The sequence below is a fragment of the Spinacia oleracea genome, chromosome 1 (genome assembly GCF_020520425.1).
Source record: "Spinacia oleracea cultivar Varoflay chromosome 1, BTI_SOV_V1, whole genome shotgun sequence".
In the NCBI taxonomy this organism is placed as follows: Eukaryota; Viridiplantae; Streptophyta; class Magnoliopsida; order Caryophyllales; family Amaranthaceae; genus Spinacia; species Spinacia oleracea.
Window position 1 is genome coordinate 51,444,928 of NC_079487.1, and position 25,897 is coordinate 51,470,824.

The window sequence follows — 25,897 nt, forward strand, 5'->3', positions numbered from 1 at the left end:
TTGGCGATTATGACTGTGTCTAGTGGTGAAAAAAGTTCTTTAAGCGAACGACTTATGTCTAGTGGTGAAAGAAGGTCTTTAAGTGAGTTAGTTCGCTTTAGGGAGGGTCAAGTCGAGTACTTTAGAGGTCATGGACGTTTGCGCTAGCCCCCATTCAATTGAGGCAAAGCGATCTTTTGAGTCTTGGCTAAGTGCCTAGGAGTGTGAGTGCTCCTTCTGGCAAGGGTACGTGCCCTTATTATTTTTCGATGTATGCTCGTTTTGGCATCTTGGTGACTTGGATTCTTCCTTTGATTTAAATTTTTCTTTCGACTTGGATTGCAAGTAATTAAATTTCAATAAGGGACTTCTATTTTTTATTCTTGTTTTTCTATAGGCTTTAATATTTTTGCAAATTGGTTGGACCGAATCATGGATTGCCTACGTATCCGCCTTAAATAGATTTAATTTGGAATCAGGTCTTGCGTAGTTCTTAGCCTAGAAAATGGTTTTTTTAGAATGCCGATTTTAAACAAGTACGTTCTGAGGTGGAAACGTATTATTTGAAACGGTGGAATAAGTGGAGTTTATTATTATTTTAATCTGCTGCCTTGCCGTAAGCCTAAAATTTATTTTATATTGTTTCTTTTGATTGAGTACATGTATTTCTTTGGTGGTACGTATATCTGAATACGTGCTGTACCCCTCCAAGTGTTCGTTATTGTTCCGTGTATGTGCGGATAAAATGATGAGCACTTCTGAACAAAACTTGGCAGGCAGAGAGTTTCAACGCCCAGGCTGGGGCGTCAAAGTTTTCGGCGCCCAGCTATGGGCGATGAAAATGATTTCTGGGCGGACCTTTTTTGATGCACTAAATGCTTCTTTTTCTTTTTAGACTAACTTTAGAGGCGCTTTGCAAAGTTTCTTTTTTATTATTCACATTCTTTAATTTTTTTTTAATTTTCATTTTTGAGTGTAGAATGTACTTTTCATTTGTCTCTTTTTTATTTGTGACTCAAGACGGCTTGAAAGATGGGTTGAATGAGATAGGATAAGTTGTATAGGTATTAGTCGAATATGAGGATTACGTCAACCAAGGCCAATGAATAGCATGGGGACGGCTCAAGGGTATATCAACAGGATGTATCAAAACAAGTTATATGGTTATTATGCTAATGGTGGTGCAAGAGCAGGTTTGGGATTTGGAAATAATGGGTATGACGCACGTGTCAATGGCCGTGCGTGGTTTGCGGTTGACAACAAGTTCGAGAACAAGAGTCGAGGTAATGGTTTCTTGGGTTATGGCTATGAGAACATGGATGGGTTAAATGAGCTGAACAGGGGCCCCAGAGCGAAGGCGTCTAAGAACATAAGGACTGGAAAGGGTAGACATCGTAGAACTTTATGTAGCTTTTGTGGGATGATTTGGATTGGTTGACTCAGTTCTTTTCCTTCTTTTACTTGGGTAAATTTCGCACTTTGGGAGGTACGGGCTAAGTATTTCATGGCTCGCTCTTTTCGCTCTCCCTCTTCTCTTTCTTTTTAAGTATTTCATGGCTTGCTCTTTTCTCTTTCTATTTTTCTTCTTTTTGCGTGGGATTTCTCCCCAACATAAATACTTCAAATTTTTTTTACTTGGGCTAAAAGGTAGATGGTTGTGGTTTTTGAGTCACGAGGCGAGACTAAGTGAGCCTCGTTTGGTAGGCCTATAGTGGACCTTTAATTTTAGTGGGCCTAGGGTGGACCTTTAATTTTAGTAGGCCTAGGGTGGACCTTTTAAATTGTCTTACTTTGCAAGCGTATTTAGTCGTTTCTTAAAATGTGCAAATAGCGTAGATTCAAAATGTTATTTTTACCTTGTTGAAATTTAACGAAAGAATTACATCGAAAATAATTTTTTACAGTTTCCGGGATTTAATTGGAAGTTGTGATTTGGACTCGAACTTTCATCAATTTTCTGATTATGACCCATGTAGGAATATAAGGAGGTGGCCTAGACTCAAAATAATGACGTGGCGTAAGCCTATAATACTTGACCAAGCAACTCTCAGACTTAGGCTAATTGGACCATAACTTTCGTTGGTTGACACTTTAGATTTTAACCCTTGGGTGTCCATTTGTCATGCGCCATTTTGCTTAATGTTGGCGAGGTAGTTAATTGGGGAGATCGAATTTTTATTTTTGCAAGACTAGAATCATTAGTGCGGCTTCTCTCTTAGTGTGTATTGCTTTACCCCAATGGTAGCCTTATGGTATGCCGATTTGGGTATTTTCATGGTTGGTCATGTTGCATTCATGGAAAATCTTTTAGTCCGTACTTAGTAGTATTTCAAGGAGCGAGTGACTCGAGAGGACTATGATAGTCGTGACCCAATGTGATTATAAGCCTTGAGGCCATTAATTTTTTCTTTGCCAATGGTGTTGACACCTTAGGTTCACTTTGGGGGTTGTGCGACTATGTGGGAATGATTTTCAGAATGTGACTGTTTCCATTTTGCAAATACTATAATATATTCTTTTTATTGGTGAGAGAGCGTATTGAGGCCGTGGATTCTTAGCAAGGGATGACAATTACATATGGGTGCTTATTAAATGTTAGGAAGGGAGACTGAATATGGTTTAACCTTTTAACTTGCAGAACGACACCAAGCATTAGGACCGATTCTATGGATAAGACAACTAAGACTTAGGATTTAGATCGTGCTTTGGCATAGCCTAGTCTAGACTCGGATTTACTTATTTTTTATTTGAACATTTATTTTTTCTTGAAGACTTCATTCGAACATTTATTTTTTGAATACTTTGCCCATGTAACATTCAAGATTGTTCAATTAGCATGCTCGGTTTTGGTGCCAAGTATTGTCATCGTAGGAGGCCTAACAACGACACAAAGAGTTATTTATTTTTATTTTTTTTGTCGCTTTTAGAATCGAGTGCCTTTTCATACGCCCTTGCAGCAATTTTTACGAAAAGTTTTTTTTTACTACGTGTTTTTTTTTGCGCGGGCACCGTGGCTGCTGGGCCTGACCGGAAGGCCAAGCAGCAATTTCAGCGCCCAGCGTAGGGCGTGAGAAATTCTGGCGCCCAGCCAGGGGCGTTGAAAATGCGTCCCTGGCTGGTTCTCGTTTCCTGTTTGCGTCTACTTTTGTTTATGCGACTTCGATTTTGCGTGCTTGCCTAATAACGTCCTTTACGCGTTGTGCAGCGTTTGTGGGATTCGTTACAGGCCATCCCGAGCGTCGCTTATTTTTGTGGCGATCGTTCGGGTTTGCGGAACACGTGTTTCGGTATAACTCTTTGGCAAATTAGTTTATGAATGTTTGGGCAATTTTTAAGGTCGTTGGTTTTCTAGGATAGTTTGTCACACACAATCATATATTTCGCTACACATAACTTGTTAGGTTATGATACATATGACAATTCATAAATCATGCGGAAAAACCATTTAGCCAGGAAAACATATTATTTACACATAATCATTTAGCATAGTTTAGATGCATACTCTTTGTTGCGTGCCTTCCCTAGCTGCGCCCGAACCGAACAAGAACAAGTCTTTAGGACTCCAAGTGTCGTCCCTCCGTAGATAGTCCACAGTACGTCCGGATCCGCCTTAAGATTGACCAACTAGAATCGCCCTTAAGGTACTAAAAATTTCGGCACTTTTGAGCAAGGAATGTGTCTGAATTTTTCTCTCAAAAACTCACTTTGAATACTTGAAAAACTTGTTATAAATTGTGAACCCAGGCCACATATTTATAGGGGTATGGAAAGAGAATTGGAATCGAATTAGGATACGAATTAATTAAATTAGAATCACAATAAAACTCTTATTTAATTAATTTATCAAATAGAATTAGGAATTTAATCATTAAACGAATCCTGTACGTTTTAGGTTTCGTATGTGAACACAAACACCCACGCACGCACAGCAGCCCACGAGGGGCACCGTGCGCGCGCACAGCCCGAGCATCGCAGCCCACGACTGCCGCAGCCTTGGGCGCGCGCTGGGCCTGCCTTGCGGTGGGCCTGGCGCAGCCTTGGGCTGGCGTGTTGTGGCGCGCGTTTCGCTTGCTGGACGTGGGCCTGGCTTCGTGCTGGGCCTTCGTCTAGCAAGCTCGTCCGATGCTAATTCGTACGACGCGCTTCCGATTAATTTTCCGATTCCGGAATTCATTTCCGATACGAACAATATTTAACATTTCCGATTCCGGAATTAATTTCCGTTTCGAACAAATATTTAATATTTCCGTTTCCGGAATTATTTTCCGATTCCGATAATATTTCCGATTCAGACAATATTTCCGTTTCCGGCAATATTTCCGATTCCGGCAATATTTCCATTTCCGATAATATTTTCCGATACGTACCATGTTTCCGTTTCCGGCAACATCTACGACTTGGATAATATTAATATTTCCGATACGATCCATATTTCCGTTTCCGGCAATATCATCGTTTCCGGAGTATTCATTTCTTGCCTGTGACGATCTCAGCTCCCACTGAAACCAAGATCCGTCGATTCCGAATATCCATAGTTGGAGTATTTAATGCCATTAAATACTTGATCCGTTTACGTACTATTTGTGTGACCCTACGGGTTCAGTCAAGAGTAAGCTGTGGATTAATATCATTAATTCCACTTGAACTGAAGCGGCCTCTAGCTAGGCATTCAGCTCACTTGATCTCACTGAATTATTAACTTGTTAATTAATACTGAACCGCATTTATTAGACTTATCATTGAATGCATACTTGGACCAAGGGCATTATTTCCTTCATAACTAACATTCCATAATGAGGCAATAATAATATGTCATATAGTTTATGATAGGCTTCTATGGGTAATTATTTGCTCCTGGCTTGGTACCGCTTCTATCGTAGATCCAACACATGCCCCGGTCGAGGTAGTGTCTTCAGCAGACGAATTTCGCTCAAGAGGCCAACCCGCAAGTGCAAGCCAAGGGGGCATGCTGGCGAGAGGGACCTAATGATCGAGCGATTGGGTTCGGGATAGGTGTACTATCCCAGCGGAGTCACCACTGTGAGGGGGTCGAAAAAGCACGAGGCTAATGCGTGACCTCGTCCCTCGTGGGTGTGACTCTTCTTTTTGTCAAATCAAGTGTAATTGGATTTCCTGTGAGTTTACACCCAATTGACTAGAATATAGGAGTCGCCATTCAGTTTTTAACGACAATGAGAAAAACTGACAAAACCCGGTTATCGTGACATAAAGGGAGTGCAATTATGTTTGACCACGACGGCCGTAGGTTCCCTTGTGATCCCAGGTGGTGGGGATCGCTCAACGTACACCCGCAGGGTAGAGATTGAGGGTTCGGGGGACTGTAACTACCGAGAGGAGTACTCGCTCTTCGATAACTCCAGAGGCAGGATATCCTTACTAGCTCAGCATAAATAATTGAAGGGACATGCGTTAACTATTAAACTAATCTGAGTTGATTTTATCAATATGCAACATATAGTACTAGATCGAACGCGATTATCTGATTTAGATTGTTTTAAGGGACCTAGCATGATAATCCAATTTCCCAAAAATATCATATTTATTAAGCGTGATCGAACAATCAGATTTTAGTTAGTTTAACAGTTCATAAAAGTGCGAGGAAAGCAATTAAATCATGGAAAAGGGACACATTACGACACACCCTTGAGAGGTGCGTCACGGTTCTCAGAAACTAACCACTTTGACTTTGCTATTTCTCCTTTTATTTAACGAATCTCAAATTATGGGATGGGATACGTTCTGTTCGATTTATGGATCGATTGCGACAGAACGCGTGATCAGTTTTGCAGCGTGAGGCTTAGGCTTAGGGGTTTAGAGTCAATACTCAGAATATAATTGTGTGTTGTGTCTTCTTTTCACGTCGAACTTAAGGGTCTATTTATAGGAAAGAGTTCGTGGAAAGATAGAATTGCAGAATTCTAATCCACGAGGAATTAAGAAAAAACACGTACCAGGTATTTTCAACGCCCAGGCCTGGGCGCCGAAGATTTCGGCGCCTAGAGCCAGGCGTTGAAAATAGGGTCTGGGCTGTTTTTCTTAGTCAGATTCGGATTCCTAGAATCTGGAGTATTTGAGATCTAATTGAGTCCTTTAGTGCGTATTAACCTTGTGACGGGATGCGTCTGGGCCCGTTACGAACTCTAGGCTCGTTAGGATTTTAATTAATACGTGACTCTTACTTTCGAATCATATTAGGAATAGGATTCTCTCGCAATTTCTATCTCATTTAGGATTTATGTTGGAGTGCAACACCTAATTCTGACAGGTTTCTATCTTTTATGACTTGCCACTTTTAACAACTACCAATTACGGCAGTTACTATTTTTAGTAGGTTTCCATAAATAGCAAGTTTCGGGTTAAATGAAAAGGGGTAATGAGATTCGTTATTTTATAGGAGATGCGTTGTCAAGTGGGGATTTACGTTCTCATCATCGAGCCTTCCCTTTCGGGAATGGGGACAAAAGTAGGTGTCTACACCTGTAGGGCGTCAGCGATGGCTGACGTACGGTGCAAACAAAGCGGCGCAGCAAGGGGGGGGTACACCCGCAGCGACCAGGTGGTGGGGGTGGTTGCGTGCGCTGCGTGGTGGCTTTCGCACGTAAAAAAAAGAGAAAGCAAGTAAGGAGAGGACGAAAACAGAAGAGGAGGAGCAGGGCAAGACAACCGAAAGAAGAAAGAGGAAGAAGAAGTTACCACGAGGGTCGTCGGTGGTCGTCGGTGCAGGTGGTGGTCCAGCAGTGTGGGCGTGGTGCGACGGCTGACAAGGGAGAAGAGAGAAGTAGGAGTTCTTTTACGTGAATGCCGAAACAAGAGGAGCGATTTGAGATCTTTGGTTTCACGTGGAAGGGGTTTAGGTTTGTTTTGGGTTTATATATTTGGGCTTTACCAATTTGGGCTATAACTAGGATTGAGTATAAGTGTTTGAATCCAAACCAATTAGGATTGTTTTCTAAATTCAAACGGTTTCGTAATTCGATTTCTTTTCAACATAAAATTCAAAAATTATTTTAATTTCATAAATCGTTGAAATATTTAAAGCGTATAAAAATAAATATTCGTTACTTACATATTTATTTCTAAAATTCGTAAATTGTATTTAAATATATTTAACTATAAGTTAAAATATATTAATAATATTTATAATTTTACGGGGGATTACAGGTATCATCAGATAAGGTTGCCAATATTCCTCCATGTTGTCTAGGTTGATTAGATTCTACAGAAAATTCCAACCAATTACTACAGAAAATTCCAACAAAATACTGCATAAATGTTCACTGCAAATAACTTAGGAACAGACAGTGTAATCCCCCGTAAATTTATAAATTTTATTAATATATTTTAATGTATATTATTTATATTTAAATAGAATTTATGAATTTAAGAAATAAATATATAATTAACGTATATTTGTTTTATTACATTTGAATATTTTTAACGATTTATGAAACCAAGAGTAATTTTAGAATTTTACGTTGAAAAGAAATCGAATTACGAAAATCGATTGAATTTAGAAAACGATCCTAATTAATTTTGGATTTGAAATCCTAAAACTAAATCCTAATTCTAAGCCCACTTGGCAAAGCCCAAACTATAAGACCCAAAACTCTTCCTCCCTACTCCTATTGTACGTAAAAACAAAAACAAGAAAAAAATTACAAACACTCCCTCCATCAAATTCACGTGAACAAGAAAACCCTCAAGGCCTCAACCCTCCTTCCTTCAACTTCACGTGAACCCTCAACACTCCGCCTCAGCCGACGGCCGCCGTCACTGCAAGCCGGACCACCGTCACCCTCGCCGCCGGTAACCTCTTATCTCTTTCGTTTTTCCTTTCTCTCTCTCTCTCATTATTCTTTGTTTTCTTTCCCCCTCACTTGTGCTCTGTTTTGCGCACAACCAGGCGAGCCACAACCAACCACCTTCATCGTTCCCGCCGCGTCGCCGCCTGCAGCGTCGCTGCTTCGTCGGCCAACCATCAATCCCCCCCTTTCTCTTTCGTGGCCTGCAATCACCCGCGACCACCAGTACTGCTGCTGCCGTCGCCCAACCCGCAACCACCAGCACTGGTGCCGCCGTCGCCCAACCCGCGACCACCAGCACTGCGGCCGCCGTCCCTCCGTCGGCCAGCCACTCTCTTCTCCTTTTGGTTATTTCTTAAACCCTAAGTTATTTAAATGTTTTAATTAAGTTTATTAATTTGAATTTATGTTTCTTGAATTAAATTATTAATCTTTATAGTTAAATTATAATTTTCAGATTTGGTGTTGATGTTATAAATTAATTATTTTCAGTTTTGGTTGATTAATATATAAGTTAGGGTTTTAATTAGGTTAGTTATTTAATTCATGTTTATTGAATATAAATTATAAGTTATTATGATTAAATTATATTTTCAGATTATACATTATGTTTAAATAATAAATTTAATTTTCAGATAATGTAATTGCATTGAAATAATGATTTTTAATTATTAAAGAATGAATTTTAAGGTTTTAATAGTTTTGAAATCATGGTAGGATGATGATAAGTTATTAAAGTTATTGTTTTTATGATTTCAAACATGTTAATTACGTTTTGGAGTAGTTTAAATTAGTTTATGTTGTTGGAAATTGCAAAGGACATGTTATATTGGAGTTTGTGATAAATTGTGACTATTGGTGAAGAATCATTTATGATAGGTAGTGAATTAGTTAAGTTTAAATATTGGGGAATGTTCTAAGCATGTTTAAGATATTTTTAGAGTACGTTAGTGTTGCTGTAAATTAGTAGGAATTGATTTGGGTACGTTTCTTGATTATTTTAGGCGGAGATTTCTCTATAGGAGATTTTTGAATTCGTTAAAGTGGCCTATCAGTTTGTTTACACAAGGTACGTACATACCTGTGTGCTTGGAATGTGTGTTATTTGTTGAATCCATGTTGAAATTTGTTGATGAACTTGGCTATGTTGGAATTACATGTTTAATATTGTTGGATGGACGTGTTGAACATATGTATTTCGTTAAGAGAATTATAACATGTTAGTAGATGATTGATGCGAACATGTTGGTTGGGAACATTAGATTATTATATATATTGATTCAAATCGATTGTTCGTTGTTTCCTTTTAGCTTTTCACTACTTTATGAGGGCCGAGGACCTTGTTTAGTAAGTTGAAACCTTATACCCATATAGAGGGGTTGATCAGTATTAAAGGAAAGGTTGGATTAATTGGAATAAGTCTTGGTTGACATCTCTGTGATCACTTACTTAATTCCAAGATAAAAACAGTGGAGAATAATTGTTGATTGTATGACTTATGTGATTGTTGAGTCATAACAGAGTTTCAATTTGTAAATCATGTAAAGTGAAACTGAGTAGCAATAGCTTTAGACTGTGCACGTCTAAAGTGACGGACAAACAAGAGTTGGGGTTCATGGTGGTATTATTCATCACCGGTTCTATTTTATTCAAAAGTCCCTCGATATTGCAGGTCATTGGGGTTTACGGAGTCGCGCCCGTACCTCGTCTTCCTTAGTGAAGATGTTTCTAGTAGACAACTAAGTCCATTGACTATTTCAATTAAAATAATGTTAATGATACAAAGGTCTAGTTCAGTCAAATATAGTCTTCAAGTCATTATGTTTTGGTTATCCTTGCTTATGTTTTATTAGTATCATGTTAGGGTTGTTCGTTTAATAGTATCATGTTAGGATTATTATTGTTTTGGTATGTAGTACTCAGCTTTGCTGGTTACGTGCTTATTTTGTATGTGTTGATCATGGCTATGCCTTATTGATCCTGCGATGACCCATTTTTGGTGAGCAGTCTCTAAGGATCAATAAGTGTTGCCATCTACAGGTCTGAAGATGATGCATCATTGGGATCGGGATTAGAGAGCTTGTATTTATTTTGTTTTGCTAGGTAACTTGGGTTTGTTAATTTGGACTTCAAACTTGTCGTATTATTTATATTTCCTAAATTTTGTTGATTGGTTTTTGAGATTAAACCTGTAATCGATTATTTATAAACCTAAAGTAGTTTTATGTTTTCCGCTGCAAAATTCTGAATAAGCCGTTACGTTTTCAGACGGGCGATAATACCTTGATAATTCTCTATAGTTATATCTATAAAAAGGGTTGTTTTAGAAAAAGGAGAATTAACGGGGTGTTACAGACAGTGTGGGGAAGTTTTTCAATCCATAAACCTGATATTAGATCAATTGATCAGGAGATAGGACAAGAATCTCTCGCATTCACACTGATAACTGTTACAGAACAAACTCATAGAGTTTCTGTTCAATTACAAATCACATGGAACAAGTCTCTACCGGTTCTGTTTTATGGCCTTGGTACTGAAGCATGTACACTGTACATTGATTTCCAGGTCTGAGTTAAAACTTCTTTTTGCAGTTATTTTACAGGCAATTATTTAATGATAGCAGACATACTAAGTCTTATGCAGGTCTTCTTTGTTCTTTACCTTGGGTTACTGTCTCTCGACTAGAAAGGTTAGATATGAGTATTTAACTTTCAACCAAAGAAGCAAGAGGGTGGATCCTACATTTATATGCCCTCACTTATTCATCAGGCAACATAACTAAGGAAAAGAGTACCCTACATGGATAAGCATGAACTTATACTCCGAATAACATACAAGCTAGTATATGACTAATACGAAGCAAACTACTCCGTAACTATGCTGTAACTACTCAGTGGCATGGTTCAGTTATGTTCAGGCAGAAGTTCAGTTCTGTTTTGTGTTGTAAAGTTCAGTTCTGTATTTTGTAAAGTTTGTTCAATTCTTAACTAAATACAGTCAGTTCATCCATCACACATTTAACATAATCAGTCATAGAAAACAGTAGAAAATGCTAAGTGAAAGGGTTTCAATAATACCGGAGGGTTAGCCATACGCAAGGCGGTTTGTGCAGCGTCTATAAGTTGTGTTGAAGCGTCTCCACTGCAAATGGATTCTAAAACTTGATAAAACAATGATGTCATTGTCCTAATCAGCTTTCCATTTTCATTGCACTTGTCTTTTATCTCTTCATTTTTCTTATGAAGTTCCTTATTCTCTTGCTTCAAGCTTGATACCTCGACATTGATGCTATCCACTTCTATTACCCTCCTTTTTCCTTTACCAAACCCTGCTTTTCTGAGTGCACCACGCACCCCATAAATGTCTCCTTTACGAACACCAAATCCATAACCTTGTGGTTTTTCAGGAATTTCTCGATTATATAGCGTAGCCTCAAAAGCCTCATTCTAGATCTCCTTAATTGACTTGGAGCTAGGAGGATAAAGAAGCTTTAACCTTTCATCATTTGCCTTGACATCATCCTGCATAACATATACAAAAAATAAATGGGAGAATAAAATTATACAAAAGAAAGTACAAGCTAAGAATAACCATCGGAACTTTACCAAAAAGTCTTCGGTGAATGTGTTGCCGACAAAGGTTCCATCCTTCTTCTTATAACAAGCTAGCCAAAGTTATATTAGGCTCATATCTTCTCCATGTTCATCTTCTTACAAGTAGCAATATATACATAGAAACAAGTTACATGTAATATTATAAAGAGACAAATCACGGTTATAAGTTGTAGAGTAGTTGGATTAATGGTTTTATACATAACCAGCACGTGTATTCGCAAGCTTGTACAACCATTAGTATGAAAATGACTCAGAGATGCTCGTGCCTCTTTTCCGTACTCAGACAATTTCTGCAAAGTATTTAAACATCATTATTTTTGTGAAAAATCAAAATCAAAATCAGGGTTTAACGAAGCTACTAACGGATAATGCATATTAAGTTTGCCAACGAGAGGAATTACTGAATATGCTATTGAGGACATATATCAGTATATGTAAGATTGAATTGCTTGAAATGAGATTTCTGATCATTGTTAATATTAGACTTTATTTTTGTGTGTTTCACTTGTGTGTTTCTGTGTGCTGAAAGGAATTTTTCAGTGAAAATCTTTTCTTTGGGAACTACAATGAGACTGTAGTTGACCTTTTGAATCAAAATTCTAGTCCACTTGGACTTTTGGATGATCCTGAGGTACTTGTTAGCTTACTGCCACATACTTTTACAAGTTCTAGATATGTTACTTGCATATGTTTGTATGAAACAGTTACCTCTTTGTTGCAGAAAGGAACCATTGTCGAAAAGCAAGTTGAAGAAGTTGTAAAAGTTCATATAGTAAAAACTTACTTTCCCTTTGGATGAATCCCAATAGTTGACCAAGTTCACCCAGTCTTGCTTGGAAACTCCAGGTGGCACATACTTTTTAATGTCTTCTATTGTTTTCACATCCGGTAAGTAGTACTTTTTTTTAATTTCATATTTATATTGCCTCCACACTCTATAACACATTGGAGAGCTAGGTCCTCATACTTTGTATCATCATGAATCACAAAGTGGTCCTTAAAAAAATATGAAGTCATAAATTAGTCATATGAGTTAACACAAATTCAATCTTAAATAAATTAGCATAATCGAGAGAAGAAACATACTCTAATCAATTTGATGATGTCAACTTTAAAACAGTTGTCCAGTTGACCCCAAGTCTTTTCAGAAATTGGGCAGTAACTTTCTTGCTTTGCGATGCTTCTAAGGAATCTGACTAAAATATGCCCACCTTTCCTAATCGGTTGGTATAGTTCATTGAAGTGCACAACATATTTGATGCTTGCATTGTTGTTCCAGACGTCCATTGGTTGAATCGCTAACTAGTTTTTGATTACCCTTAGCATCTGGAAAAAGGAAGCATCAAAGAGTTAAATCATTCAAATTAGGAAAGACAAGGAAACACAACTGTGGGGTTAAAAACAGATCGTCAGGTCAAATAAACATGTCAAGTTATGTTCAAAGAGTTCAGTTTTGTTATGTTGAAAGAGTTCTATCTTTATGTTCTTGCACATAAAGATTGAAACATAAAAAATTGAAGCTTAACGTTAAACATAAAATCCAAATCACAGATTCATTCTGTGCCTGCAGTCAATGTACACTACAAAACCAAGATAGATTTGAAACTATTGGTATTGCATAACACTGATCTGTGTGTCCTATTTGTGTTGATGAGAATGAAAATCATAAGCAACTACTCTTTAAGTGCATTTATAGCAAAACTGATCTAGATAAAGTGTTAGAACAACAAGGAAATACCTACTGTTCTAGTCAAAATTGTTGCAGAAATACAATCTCAGTAGCTCTGCCTTTAGATAGTACAGGTAGACTACAGAATAACCAAAGGTAAAGAACTACGAACAAGAAGGAACATTAGCTAGCTAGATAGTTCAGGCACAAGTACCAATCGGAAATATTAAGAGTGTTCACAACGTCTGCCACTTAATCAACATCCCCAGACCCATGTTGGTAGTGTTTTCGTGTCTTCAGGTAGCTTCTCTACTCACTCCCTCTAAAAACCTCTATGCTTCTCCACATTTTAAAATTTGAACACTCCAACAAAAGAAACTGATCACTTAACTACTCTGCCCACTATGTTCTTTTTCCCAGTAAATAAAAGCTAACTTCTCCATGTTATTATCTCTACCAACAAACTGACTTCCACGACCAACCAACCCCGACCGGTCGAGTTTTAAAATTTTAGGCCTGATTGTAATTTCCCGAATTTTCGGGTATTTTCAAATAAATTATTTCGGTATTTTAATATAATTTTACGTTTAAAATCAAGGTTTTAATGAGTTTTACTAAAAGAAACTAAAACTATATTTTCAGATTTATTTTATACAATTAAGTCTCCTAATTAAACCCTAATATTGTATACACGTACTATATATACTCCCTAAAAGCCAGCGTTGCCGTGTCTAATACATTAGAAACTTTGCAAGGAAAACTCCATTATCCTTCGTCATTGCGCCGTCTGTCATCTCTTGTATCTTCTTTGGCAGTAGGTATGTACTTCACCTTAATTTCTTTTTGCACTTTAGTAAACCAATCACGTGTCCATCACCATTCACAATTGTCTTGCACTTTGGTTAAGGTTGCCTTAGTGGAAAACATGATAATAATACTTTTAATAGTAATTGTTTTATAAGTTGTTAATTGATCGATTTGCGGTAGTACATAGGAATTGATTTTGCTCTCTTATTTGTAAAATTAAAATATTTTGGCTTCTTTTTATAAAACTCAGTCTATTTTAATTCAACTAATACGTTATTTTATCAAATAAAGGGATTTTGGAGTAGTATTAGAATGAATTGCTTACATATCAACTACGCGATCGATATTCTAATTTAGGCTCATTAATTTTGTGTAATCATAGACGGAGGCTACTTAGGAACCACGCAAGGAGACTACTAGTTTGAGTACGTGCGCGTTCAAGGTAATTTTCAATGTCCATTTTCTTTAGGTCCCGTTAAGAAAAATATTTTGGACATGTTTATGTATTATTATGGGATAAGGAATTTAAGTGTTATGTATATGAGCTTTACAATGTGAAATTATAAACCAACATGTATACTAGTTGTATTATAATGAGAATGTTATTTTAAATCTATACTTATATTACGAAAAAGATTACTTCAGTTACATATTCCGAGTTGAAGTACGTAGTACTAGTATTGAGGAAATAGAGAATAAAAGTGGTTCTGGATTATTATAGTCATTAGTTGTTTGGGTTATTACAGTCATTAGATATTGGAGAATACCAACGCATTTGAGTTCTTTGATGTGAGTTGCGTAAGTTGACAAAATTGAGGTTGTAAGTAATAAGGTTGGACTTGTTATGTTTCAATTTTATGTGCCTACTTCATTAGTTAATTGTATTGTTTTGATCTGTGAGTTGATCGTCTGTATGTTTTGACCTTATTAAAATACTAATTATGTAAAGTGTAATCTCAGAGGGAAAAACCCGTAAGAGTTAGGATAGGAACATGTTGCCCTTCTAGATGTTGTTCTATCGGTGCACTTTAGTGGAGACCCGATAGGCTTCTAGTAGGTTTCTATTATTCTGTATTAAACTTTCTGCTTCGTCTTCCTCCTAATTCTATTGATGCGCGGTCACGGAGACCCATAGTTAATTAGTGAGGGGTGTGCACACTAGGGACATTCTGTACTCATCCTACTTTGGCATTTTCAAGGGTTACGCGCGACCCTTAGCGTTCTCTTTCCCTCACTTAATTAATATTGATCTTATGTGATAAGTTTAATAATGGAATTATTAAATTGATACTTTTTGTTTAAATTACTTATTTTATATACTCAAAACGTTTTCAAAACTAAAATTATTTATTTTATGGGATGGAGTTGGAATTACTTAGTTTATCTAATTTTTGGGAGTTCGTCTCTCTTGTCTCTTTTCTATTTATATTTGCAGGTTGGTAAAGGTACTTGGCTACGAGTGAGGAGACGCTTAGAATAACCACCTAGTCAAGAGACAATTTCTATTTCAATTTAAGTTGAACTTTGTTATTTATTTTTATGAGAACTGGTTGTATTATTTTTATGGGCCACCTTTTAGACCACTTAGTTAATTTTGACTTTAATGGTTTTAAATTGTTTTGTTGCTTTGCATTTATTTTCTAAGGAGAATAAATGTAGCAGTGACACTCCCAAGGTTTGGACAATGGTTTTATGAAATAAAAACAGGGTTTTTGATTATATAAAATGTCCAAATTTTGGGGTGTTACATTGATATTCTTCAAAGTTAGTTGATTGATGATAATCCTAATTTTTTTTTCGTAATTAATATGTCATATTCAATTTAAACAGTTCTTACATGATTGGCTTTGGAGCCACTGCTTGCATTATGATCACCAATGGAGATGCGGCTATGAGGGAATGTAAAATGTCATTGATCATGATCATACTGATAGTTCTGCTTTTGGAGGAACTGCCAACTATGTTGCGATTAAAGGTATTGTTCTGTATATTGCAACAAGTAATTGATTGGCATATTGTTACTCTACATATGGGGATATGATTTTCACTAAAATTTCATTACTACTGCATACTACGTATTTGCTATATAGGATATTTTATGGTTGATACTTTGGATAGGAAAAGAGATCATGATCATGTTTCGCTCTTTAAGTTTTTTCCTTTGTCGTATTTTCCTTTAGTTCCTAACAATTTCTTATATGAAATTCCATGATGATATATGAGTTTTGAGTAAAAGAAAGCCATCAAAAGGTAAAGCTAAAATTTTAACTACACAGTGGCTTGGCTCAGTTCTGTTCAGGCAGAAGTTCAGTTCAGGCAGATTTTCTTGTTCAATGGCCTGGTTCAGTTATGTTTTGTTCTGTTCAGGCAAAATCTGTTCTGTTATGTGTTGTAATCAGTTTTGTATTTTGTAAAGTTTGTTTAAGAGCAGATGCAGAGAAGCACATATATCAGATCAATTAAAGGGTTCTGATCAGAATATGCCGAAGCTACAGGTGTGTAGATATACAATAGCAAGAAACAAATTCAACTAATCTATACAATATGACAAGAAATTATTCATTAAAATAAGAGGAAGTGAGTGTACCTATGGTCAAAACCTGCTCCTTGTTATCATACTTAATTGTACTTAGCCATTCTGGGAGCGACTCATGACATCGAGACTTAGATCATTTAATGATCTTTTTTTCCTTTCCATCACATGATTCTTTGGATTTCTCTGTTGCTTTTCTATCACTTATATGGCATGCATGTTCATCCTCAAGTGTTGTTGGTGAACTCCCAGTACGAGTATCATGTGTTTCTTCTAATATACTAGCATCAAAAGCAGCAGATGTCGAATATGTAGACTGTTTAGCAAGTTCATATGGTAGCTGAGAAGTAAGAGACAAAGTGGAAGGGTGCTTGGGTGGTTCTGACAGCCTAGAATGTGGGACTTTTGTTGGATTTTCAGTTGGGATATTAGGTGACTCAAAAGTCTTGTCTATAGTAGGGTTGTACCTTGATGGCCCTTTCGATGAAACCTTAGGTTCACTAGTTGTTGGTACAGTGAGTGGATTTTTCCAATTAGGGTTGCTAGTGGTAGTGGAAGATGAAGTCCCATGTTGAGTGGGAGTGGTAATTTGAGGATTAAATGGCCCCCGTCTGTCATTAGTTCCCCTTGTATTTTGGAGTGAGGGCGAGGGAACTGGAATCTTGGGGTGATTTTTTGGTGGATGGACTGACTGTGATGATACCGGCCTTAATTATATTTTGGAGTGAGGGCAAGGGCACTGAAATCGTTGGGTGATTTTTTGGTGGATGGACTGACTGTGATGATGCAGGCCTTGTGTTTTTGAGTGAGGGCGAGGGAACTGGGATAGTGGACTGATTTTTGTATGGATATGCTGACTGTGATGCTGACTGTGATGTTTATGCCCTTTGAGCCTTTTTTGGAGGAACTTCAGATGCATTACGAGACTCATTTAGAGCTGCAATCCTAGTTTCTTTGCTACGATAACTCATCTCGTCCCTGAAAGACATGAATAATAAGAGGTGTGTAAGTATACAACTTATATGGATGTGAATAAAAGTAAAAAAATACTAGACATAATGAGATCAGAGTTCTTCAGCAAAATTTGGTGCTTCTGCAACAAAGAATAATTAAGCTAAATAGGAGCCAGTGCTTAAGAGGATGCTAAATTCATTTGAGAATTTAACAATAAGCTAGACTAATTACTATAAAGGACTATTAATTCAACATCATATAGACAATGAAAAATGTAGGCAAATAAAATTGTATCAAGCTTAACCAGTTTCTGACTGTATGATCTCTACAAAACATACCTAAAATAACACAAAGGGCAAGGGGATATCTAGCTGAAAATGGAAAAAACTTGAAACAAACAGTAGCAAGATAATCACATTAGACCAAGACTAAACTAGAATAAAATCCAGGATCTACAGAGATATAATGAGAGAGTCTACAACCTCGAAGAACTTATCAACATACACATGTAGACAAATGCTATTTTGGCCTATAACTTGCATGCGTCAGTTCAAGTATTCTGAAAATGGTTTAAAATGATAAATGCTTCAACAGATGTAAAAATGACCAAGAGAAGAGAAGCACCTATGATATCTTAGGCAGATTATGAATCGGGCCACTTAACTGCTGCAGCAACTGTTGCCCACAGCCAATCCACATATGCAATGAGGTAAGACTGTTGCAATGGTTCTTAGCCAGACATAGAAGGCTCAAAATAAACATGCAGTTTGATAAGCTATTATTTAAGGATGATGCAATGCACGAACGTGTCAAAACAACAGATCATCAAGAAGAGTGCAAAGCTATAACAAACTGAACAAAGTAATTGAATATACAAACAAAGAGAAAAAAATGTAAAAGGGGAAACGGAAAAAAAAATTGATGTACTGGGGATCCATATATTCTCAAACTAAGCCATTACAATTACAAGTTTAAAGAGAAACCATATTCAAGCGAGCAGTCATCACAGATTCAACTGTTATACGAATAAAACTAAAGTATAAGCAGCAAATCAAGTTTAGGAGAAATCATGAAATGTCTTTGAGAATAGATGAAAGATATCACTAGGAAGAATAAAACTAAAGTGAAGGCACAAGCTCGTGACCTATGCTTAATAGCAAGCTAGTAATTTTATTTGCACTCGTTTGCAGCCTAACTACATAGAAACAACAAACACATAAAATCCACCCTTTAACTATTGAAAATAGAAACTAACAAAGTAATATCTAGAAAGAAAGACATACACTGAAGATATTTCTAGAAAGATATTTCTACCAGTGACATACACTAAAGATGTTTCTAGAAAGAATTCAAAATAACATATAAAAAAAGAAATCCATTCATTTGAAATCAATGCATAATAATGTTGGAGCAAGAGCATAATTTTAAGGCTCATCATCGCCTATATCAAAGAAGTCCCTAGGCTTAGTCTTAATAACATGCAACCATCCTTGTTGTATCCCATCCTCAATGTAAAAACATTTTTTTGCTTGAGATGAGGAAACAGATGGATCGTCATGCAAATTTCGGCCAGTGTGCATCAACTTCGAGAAATTTACACGAATACTACCATTTGGGTATGTTTTCAAACCCCTATGTATATCAACCCATTCACAACAGAACATTATAACCTTGAAAGAACCATAGTAATCTAATTCGAATATGTCTTGGAGTCTTCCATAATACTCTTGGCCAATTGCTTCCACAAGAACTCCAAAATTTTGTGTCTTGTGAAATCGCCCACGTTCCACATTATCAAATTTATAGCCATTGACAATGACGTCTTTCAGTTATTTACTGTAATTACTTAAATCACCGGCCAAGGCTTTTCTTAATTTTCCTTCTGTTGTACTATCATCTATTTTATAGGCCTAATTTTTTTTTAAAAATGGTTAAATACAGATTTTAAAAAAAATACAAAACAAAAAAGTCAAAAGGTTACTTGCATATATATAACCCGATTTCGCAACCACTCAGGGAACTCATTGATTATCCAACCAATTTCAACAATTTCGTTGGATTGACTTTCTCCACATTCATCCTCTTGTCGTTTTTGACATATAAAAGCACTTTAAACATTGAAAAAATTGTGTTACTGAAAAATTAATAGTTGGTAACTCTAAGTTACTTATGACACTACTTACTCAATAATCGGTTTCATCTCATCTGAATGAAGCAAAATATAGCTATGGATTTGTCTTAAACTTTTGTCATCGAGACGAACGTTTTCTTGCTTTCCAACCACACGACAACCCGAATGATATAAATAGGTGTTATTCATCATCTTTATTTATTTTCGGTCGGGTGAATATGGTCTCGACACTTTCTAAATATCTAGAGCAGAATGTAATTGTCTCCCATAAGAGGTACCCTTCCGCAATTGACCCTTCAGGTTGGGCTTTATTGCTTACATGAGATTTCAAAAATGCCAAGTACCTTTTATAGAATGAAGAAAGTGAATGTGAAAGAAAAAGATAGCAATATTGAATATATTTTAATTGAAATGATAAAATAAAATAAAATAGAGGCTTGAGATATTGACCTTTCAATGGGATACATCCATCGGTATTGAACAGGTCCGCCAAATTTGACCTCATCCACTAGATGAATTAGTAGATGAACCATGATTGTGAAAAATATTGGTAAAAAAGCTTTCTCCATCTTACAAAGAGTCAAAACAAGCTTTGACTGAATGGTATCTAAGTCATCAGAATGAATAGTGGTCGAACAAATCTTCTTGAAAAAGTCAGACAACTCCTCAAGTAATTCAATTACTTTTGTGGCATTCGATGCTCTTAAAGCAACATGAATAATATCTTGAATGAGGACATGATTGTCATGGCTTTTCAAATTAATAAGTTTACGCTGCTTAATATTTACGCATCTTTGCAAATTAGACCCGTATCCATCGGGAACCTTAAGATTTTCTATGACCCTTAAAAAACGTTCTTTCTCTTCTGTATACATGGTGTATTCAGCGGGAGGAAAATAGTCATTAACACAATTTGGATCAGATTGAGGCCAAAGATGAGATTTTATATTATAGTCTTTGAGAGCCTGTCTTGCTTGCTTATCATATCTACTTTTATCCATATCTAAAACAATTCATATCACATTGTCACAGCATTCTTTTCAATTTGCGTAACATCTAAATTATGTCTTAGAGGATTATGTTTCCAATACTCCAACTCAAAGAGTGGACTTTTCTTTTTCCAAATAACTTTATTGGGCTTCCTCTTCACCACCATCATCATCATCCGGCTCATCATGAGAAGTTCCACCTTTAAATATCTTTCTTTTCTTAGATTTTTCTTTGGTTGTGCTTTCTTTGATTGTCCATAAACATACTTAACCTTTTCTAGTTCCTTAAAAATGGCTATCCCACTTGCAAGGACCGGAGCAACCCCGTATTCATTTATCCCATCAAATAAATTACCTTGAGAACGATAAGGATGATCAATTGGCAACCATTTTCAAAGCCCCGTGTAGCACATTTTGCCGCCAAACCAATATGAATTAGTATCATGGGCACATGTAGGGAAAGCTTTGTAACCTCTTGTACTCCAACGGACAACATAGCATATGCCGGAAAGTCGTTTATAGTGGAATATAAGGCTGCTCGCATCTTAAATTTATTTCCACTATGCGCATCAAAGGAATTTAAACCTTCCCACAATAACTTTAACTCGTGGATTAATGGTTGCAAATACACATCAATATCCATCCAAGGACTATGTTTTCTGGGAATAAGCAAGGACAAAATGAATGATGATGGCTTCATACAAAGCTACAGTGGAAAATTATAAGGAACAAAAATCACCGGCCATGTACTACAATTGGTATTCATTAGACGATATAGATTGAAACCATCACTTGCTAGACCTAATCTAATACTACGAGGATCTTTGGCGAATTCTACATATCTTTTATCAAAACTTTTCTAAGCCTCACCATCCGACGGGTGCCTTAAGATATTATCATCTTCATGGTCAAAATGCCATCTCATATCCTTAGTTGTTTTAGATGACATATAAAGTCTCTTTAGCCTAGGTATAAGAGGAAAATATCGCACTACTTTAGCTGGCTCGCCCTTCTTACATATTTCCTTTCCTTTCTCACTTTTATTATCCTCCTTTTCTCTCACAGTTTTCCACCTTGATGTATGGCAAACATGACACTCATCTTTTTCTGATAATACACCCCAATATAAAATGCAATTATTTGGACATGCATCGAATTTCTCATATCCTAACCCAAATCGTTCACTGTCTTCTTTCCTTCATTATAAGACGATGGAAACTCCTTAATTTGAGGAAATGCATCTATTAGAAGTTCAAGAAATTAAGTAAATGACTCCACGGACCAGTGGAACATACACTTAAGGTGAAACAAGTGTATAATAAAGGATAACTTTGAGAAAGTAGTGCATCCCTCATATAAACCCTCATCAGCGGCTTCCATTAGTTGTTTACACTTAGCATCTTCTTCACCTGAGTTACTTGATGGAAATTCATTATCTACCTTACAATGAAAATCAAACTCCTCATGCATGTCATATGAACCTTCATCTTCGGGCATGTCTTGCGATTCATTATGCGACTCTGAATTGTCAACACCAAAAGTTTCTCTTAGCGAATATCCCATGTCATCTTGACCTACTGCATTTCCTAGATCACTAGGGGTTTCAAAGGTATTTCTCCCTTCATCGACTCTACGATGAAAAATCCAATTTCTATATTTCTTAAGAAAACCAATAAGAAAAATATGTCCTCCAACTTCTTCTACGAAGTGCCATTTATTTAACTTGCACTTGTTACACGGACATCGTATTTTTCCTTCAATAAGAGTCTCCTTTGCAAGTTTCATGAATTTCATGCAACCATTATAATAAGCAGGATCCCCATTGCGTAAATCAATCCAACTAGTATCCATGTCTATAAAAAAAACGTTACTTATTTCAAGGATTTTTTAGTATGGAACACACGTACAAACGAGAGAATAAAAGTATACACAAGAACAAAAATAGCCTAGACAACCCTTGCACCACGCACATCCACAAAATAACCTTATCACACAAAATCCTAGAATCTAGAATTTGATAGCCAATAAACTAGAATTCCACTAAGGGTAGCAGCTTATTGAAAAACATACAACAATAGGAACATGCAACAATGATAGAAATTCATAACATTTAAACATGACACTTCACACAAATTCATGAGAAAAATAATAAGACCAGCTACTTTGTCACGCATTGTTAATAACATGATATAAATCTAAGATTATGTTAATCACCTGGTTCGTCTACAGGAGTGAAAATCAACTTGACACAAGCCTTTTGCTCTTCGCTAGAGTCTTCTGTTCGTTTGTTATCCCCTTCAATTTGTGCCAAATGGCCGAATTCAATTAGTAATTGACTGGAATAATTCATATCTCAAATCAAAGGCTATATTAAGATTGTAAGATTCAATGCAAAAGATAAAGATACAACAAATACACCTACCACAACACGTCAACAACCTAGAATCACCTGGAGCCTCTACTTTCAGTTCAAACTAATGGTTAAACTTTCAGTTCAAACTAATGGTTAAACTTTCAGTCACTATTTAAAAAAAATGTATGTTTTCAATTATTTAGCTATTAAAATTAACTTGGTACCTCAAAGAGCTAGCTTTAATACTTAGTGATTAGGTTAGTCTTCTAAATAATACCTAGAAAAGTCTTCAATTTAGTTCCACATAGATCTTAACATTATTAGCTGATCATGACGATATAAAAATACAATTTAGATTTTTCAGTTTTGATTTTTTTATACTAATCAACACCTAGCAATGATTATTAGTTACTTAAATAAAATATAATTTTCACGATGAGAAAATAATTTCCCAAAGAAAACAAATAGTTAGACTATAGAGAAACCACATGAAATGAAGATAACAAAATAACTAAGAATTAGGAAGTAACACTACCTAGTTAGTCCAGACAAAAGCATAAAGGCTACAATATACATAAACATTAAGATTGTTCACAACCTCTACCCCTTCAAGTTAAACAACAACAACAACAACAACAACAACAACAACAACAACAACAACAACAACAAACTTACAAATTGATACTAAACACTAACCACACAGCCACACAACAACACTAGTGACCAAGACTTCATACCTGAAAGCAGCCTGACCCTGACCCTAACCCTACAATCTAAGGTAATAAGGTTCAGTCCAGTTCTGTCTCATAAAGTCGGGTTCTGTCAAAAGTGTCTTGTTCTATTTTAAAAGTTCTGTACTGTTCTGCTTTTATAAGTTTAGTCAGTTCTTATAAAGTCAAGTCAACAGTTGTGTTACATATATTAATGACTCTAAAAAGTTCAGTCAATTGTTGCTTTAGACTCCCAAAAACTAGGATTTCCACAATAATACATCTTAAGGCACACCTGGAGATATTATGAGTGATATTACTCAACACACCAAGCAATTCAGTGGAGAGAAAAGGAGCAAGCAAGAAAACTACAATGCAAATAAGAGCTGCCATGAGTATGTACTTAGGAAGTTAGGAGAGTGTTTTGTATTTGTCTGAAGACTTAGAGTTAGGTGTTTATATAGGGAAATAACAAGTGACTTAGTCAGGGACATGAAAAAAAAATTATTCTATAAGAGATTTGTGCATTGTTGAGGGAAGAATATAGATTTAATGACTGATTTTCAATATGGTAAGTTATATTGGTTGGAGACTTGGATGTCTGTCTACAGACTCATTCAACTTGTTGAATATGTAAGAAGCCAAGGTTTTGCTTAAGATTAATCTGGAATATACGCGCTAAACTCAGTTAATCAGAAATAAGCTAGGGTTAATTTCAAATCGTAGATTATTAAATATATGAACACAACCTCTTCACTAGGACCCGGAACCTTTAAGCTTTATAGTAATTTTTTGATGAAAGCACAAAGTTCATGAACAAAACGAATTAAATTAAATGAAATGAAATCATCAGTCTCAGAAATTAAGCAGCTTCAAGTACGTCAGAGACTGCTACACGAAGAACAGATAAAAGAGATACAGGGGTCTGGAAAGTATAGGCGTATAGCTACCATAAAGAAGCACCTTGTGGCGGTAGTTTTAAATTAGATACCGATGAATTGCAGTTGGAGATACTAAAGCAACCCATGCTAAATTTATCATAATTCTAGACAAAAATACCATAAAATCACAGCAACGATTTCCAATCAAAACAAATATAGCAAAAAATCCCAAATTTACCTCAAAACTTTATGCAAAAAATCCCAACATATAACACGAAATTGAACCCATAAGAATCTGAAAATAAGCAAGTCAGAAAATCAAATGGTAACACTAATCTCTTATTCAGCCTCAAAATTTAGATTCAAACCCACCTTAACAAATAGTTCTCATCAAATTATAATAACTTATTTCGGTTCTTATTTTGAAATTTCTATCAGAATCATTATCATCGATAAAAAAAACAACTATAAATCAATTAATAATTAATGGACTCACATAACCAACAACAAACATTAAAAATCGAGGATTCGAGATGTAGAACCTACCTGGTGAAAATCCGCAATTGAGATCGAGGGTTCAAGGTGGCGTAAGAGATGCGATTTCAATGGAGGGTTGAAGTGAATTGAGATTTCAATGGAGGTTGAAGGATTCTCAGATCGAACAACTGATGACAGAGGTGAATGAAGGTGTTTTCTTTTTTTTTTAGGGTTTTAATTTGGTTTGGCGGTTCACCGATTAAATTAAAATTTGAAGACGCGGAGCGGAAAAAATTTAAGTAAAGGTCACGTGCCACACACATGGGTAATTCTCGACGCTCTTTGTTGTCGAGAAAATAGTTCGATTACAAACATCGTCGAGAAATTCCGCGAACAGAAATTTCCCCCCAGCAAATTTGTACAGCGTCGAGGGGATAGCATCGAGAAATTACGGGAATTGCAGTAGTGATTTAATCCTCCCGATGTCTCGCGTCTTTCTATCTCTCATTCGAGCAAGTCTATAAATGTCCTTTTCCCCTTCTTTTGTATCCAATCTTGCATAAAGATCCTGATTCACCTTTGCTCAAGCCTCTCTTACGACCTTCTTAGCTTCCCTTTTAGCCTCCTTGTACTTCTCGTAGTTCTCATCACTTCTACATTTTTCCAACTCTTTATAGCATTCTCGTTTGCTCTTTATAGCTTGTTGCACAACTTCGTTCCACCAAGATGTGTCCTTAATTGGTGGCATGATTCTTTTAGATTGCCCTAGAACCTCTTTCGTCATTCCCTTTATGGTGTGCTCCATTCTTGTCCATATGAGTCTATATCCAAATCCATATCACCGGTCCAAATACCTTCACTTGCCGCATTTTCCACGAATTTTAGTTATTGCTCCCTTGAATTTTCCACCACTTGATCTTAGGCTCCACTAGTGGTCTTCTCCTCCTTATATAACTTCTACCTCGAAAATCAAGTAC

The 25,897-nt window shown here is 36.3% G+C and overlaps 1 long non-coding RNA gene across 6 annotated transcripts in view; it reads right to left on the reverse strand.

Annotated features, from left to right (window-relative positions):
• The window catches only part of LOC130468140 (uncharacterized), a 34,654-nt gene extending 9,388 nt beyond the window's left edge, over positions 1–25,266 (reverse strand). The window contains exons 1-9 of one of the 6 annotated variants that reach the window (XR_008928781.1): positions 24,990–25,266; positions 24,682–24,738; positions 22,714–22,794; positions 18,004–18,054; positions 16,480–17,403; positions 12,503–12,742; positions 12,201–12,412; positions 11,408–11,706; positions 10,688–11,323 (exon numbers count right to left, since the gene is read on the reverse strand). This is a non-coding gene — a long non-coding RNA (uncharacterized lncRNA). Of the gene's footprint in view, positions 1–10,687; positions 11,324–11,407; positions 11,707–12,200; positions 12,413–12,502; positions 12,743–16,479; positions 17,404–18,003; positions 18,095–22,713; positions 22,795–24,681; positions 24,739–24,989 lie in introns of those variants that run through there. The other 5 variants (XR_008928611.1, XR_008928659.1, XR_008928732.1 and 2 more) reach the window with 5 other exon arrangements.
• Positions 25,267–25,897: the final 631 nt, after the last annotated feature.